Below are 3,224 nucleotides of genomic sequence, written 5' to 3'. Positions count from 1 at the left end.
ATATACTGAAAAAATAAATAGAGCCTCAAGGATCTGTGGCACTGTAACAAAAGATACAGCACTTACATCATCAAGTCACAGAAGGAGAGGAGAAATGGAGAAATTGGGCATAGCCAAAAAAAGTACGTCAAGAAATAATAGCTGAAAACGTCCAAAATTCACATCATCCTTGTAATTAAGCTACTCTTACTTGGAGAGTTGTATAAATAAATTCTATACAATAATCTAGAGTGATGAGTGCCATGACCTATGCCCAAATTTCTGTGGGAGCACACAGAAGAGGCATCTTTGTCAGCCTAGAGGGACCAGGGAAGTATCCTAGAGATTAGAAGATAGGCCGGGCACAGTGGCTCACGCCTGTAATCCCAACACTTTGGAAGTCCGAGGCTGGTGGGTCACCTGAGGTCAGGAGTTTGAGACCAGCCTGGCCAACATGGCAAAACCCCGTTTCTACTAACAATACAAAAAAAAATTACAAAATAATGAAATAATAAAATACAAAAAAATACAAAAATTAGCCGGGCGTGGTGGCGGGCGCCAGCTACTCGGGAGGCGGAGGCAGGAGAATCACTTGAACCCGGGAGGCAGAGGTTGCAGTGAGCCAAGATCACGTCATTGCACTCCAGCTTGGTTGACAAGAGCGAGACTCCATCTCAAAAAAAAAAAAAAGATAGATTGGTAGGAGCTGGAAAGTGGGTATGGGGAGGTTTACATTCCAGGCAGAGGGAGCAACATACCTGCAAGCACACAGAAGGCTAAGAATATGGGAGTTCTGATAAATTCAAGAAGTTGACTGTGGTTGTGGCCAAGAGGATAAGGGAAAAATCAGGAGTTGAGGTTGAAAAATTAGAGAGCACCACGAAGAGTCTAGAATGGAATGCTGAAGAATCATGCGAAAGTTTACAGTGGATTATTAAAAGATTTTAGAGAGAGAAATAATAATTGTAGGGTTGCTATTGGTGTTCATGCTGTTGCTGTAAACAGATTTGCTTTCACCTGGGCTCTGCACTTGGCATCAAGTTTAGTGAATACTGGCTAGCTGGCTGGCAACCGGACCCTTTTGCTAGACCAGGCGTCAGAAAACCATACCCTATAGATCAAATCCAGCCCACTACCTGTTTTTATATAGCCGTTTTTATCTCAGATGAAAACTACATGAAATTCCATTTTTGGTCTCCATATAAAAGGTTTCATTGAAACACAGTCATGCTTATTTAAGTATTATCTATGTCTGCTTTCATGCAACAATATAGAATGGAATAGTTGCAACAGAAAGTGTACATGGCACTCACATCATTTTGACCTGCTGCTCAGTTCCCTACAAATCACAGCGATACTGTTACAACTTGGCAGTGTTTCCAGTGTGGTACATACAACGCTGAGACTTTTTTAAATTACCAGTGCAGGCCGGGCCCAGTGGCTCACGCCTGTAATCCCAGCACTTTGGGAGGCCGAGGCAGGCCGATCACAAGGTCAGGAGATTGACAACATCTTGGCCAACATGGTGAAACCCTGCCTCTACTAAAAATACAAAAATTAGCCAGGTATAGTGGCACATTCCTGTAGTCCCAGCTACTCTGGAGGCTGAGGCAGGAGAATCGCTTGAACCTGGGAGGCAGATGTTGCAGTGAGCCAAGATTGTGCCACTGCACTCCAGCCTGGGCAACAAGAGCGAAACTCCATCTCAATAAATAAATAAATAAATAAATAAATAAATAACCGATGCATACCTATCATATCAAAACAAGAGAGAAATATGGACTTCAGATGTCATGCTTTTAAGGATTATTTTGTTATTAAATTTCATGGCAAAGCATTTATTATGCCATAACACTATAGCTTTGCTAAAAGAATACAATATATGTCAACATTATTAAACTAAGCACTTATCACAGTATTCCCAACTGACAGAAAAGCAACAGAGAGAACAATTAGAGAATTTAAAACATAATATTTCATCACAGCAGGATTTCTTCATAAAAATAAAAAATGAAAATGAGGGCTGGGCACGGTGGCTCATGCCTGTAATACCAGCACTTTGGGAGGTCAAGGAGGGTGGATCACGAGGTCAAGAGATTGAGACCAGCCTGGCCAACATGGTGAAACCCCGTCTCTACTAAAAATACAAAAATTAGCTGGGCATGGTGGTGCGTGCCTGTAGTCCCAGCTACTCAGGAGACTGAGGCAGGAGAATTGCTTTAACCTGGGAGGCGGAGGTTGCAGTGAGCCGAGATCACACCACTGCACTCTAGCCTGGGCCACAGAGCGAGACTCCACCTCAAAAAAAACAAAACAAAACAGGAAAAGCTGTTCAATTGAATTGTGTTTGATTACAATGGCCAAAGAAATATGTCCAGAGAAAATAAACGGAAGGCTTTTAGCTAATAGCTGAAGGCTATTAGCCTTTCAGGGAAAACAACTGCTTGAAGAGTGAGGACATTGGGAGCAACATTAATAGTCAAAAACAAGACAATTAACTTTGAGTGGTTTTCCTCGGCTCTTTATGAGTTAACAGATATTACTGATACATTTCGGTTGTTGTTCATTAGAGGAATCAATGCTATGTTTGAAGTAACTCAAGAATTAGCCTCTGTTAGCCATGCACAGTGGCCCACACCTATAATCCCAGCAGTTTGGGAGGGCAAGGCAGGTGGATCACAAGGTCAGGAGTTCAAGACCAGCCTGGCCAAGATGGTGAAACCCCATCTCCACTAAAAATACAAAAATTAGCTGGGTATGGGGGCAGGCACCTGTAATCCCAGCTACTTGGAAGGCTGAGGCAGAGAATTGCTTGAACCTGGGAGGCAGAGGTTGCAGTGAGCCGATATCGTGCCGCTGCACTCCAGCCTGGGTTACAGAACAAGACTCCAGCTCAAAAAAAAAAAAAAAAAGAAAAGAAAAGAAAATTAACCTCTGTGAATAATCTGCATGGAACAACTAAGGGGGAAAATATTTTCAAAAAAGCTGAGAATGCACTGGTTCAGTACAACATGAAGTGGAATCTTCTAAGATGTGTTACAACTGATGGTAGTAAAAATATATATGGAGAAGAAAAACACTTACTTGAACAAATTCACAAAGGTTGTGAGAATGTAAGGTGTTTAAACCCTGTGGCTATTCATAGTATTATTCATCAGTAGTTACTTTGCAGTAATATTTGAGTCTATCGTGTGTTATTGAACCAGTAGTGTCAGTGATAACTTCATTGAGTCTCATGGATTTAA

The sequence above is a fragment of the Mandrillus leucophaeus genome, unplaced genomic scaffold (genome assembly GCF_000951045.1).
Source record: "Mandrillus leucophaeus isolate KB7577 unplaced genomic scaffold, Mleu.le_1.0 Scaffold243, whole genome shotgun sequence".
Classification (NCBI taxonomy): domain Eukaryota; kingdom Metazoa; phylum Chordata; class Mammalia; order Primates; family Cercopithecidae; genus Mandrillus; species Mandrillus leucophaeus.
This window is presented reverse-complemented; position numbering follows the sequence as displayed.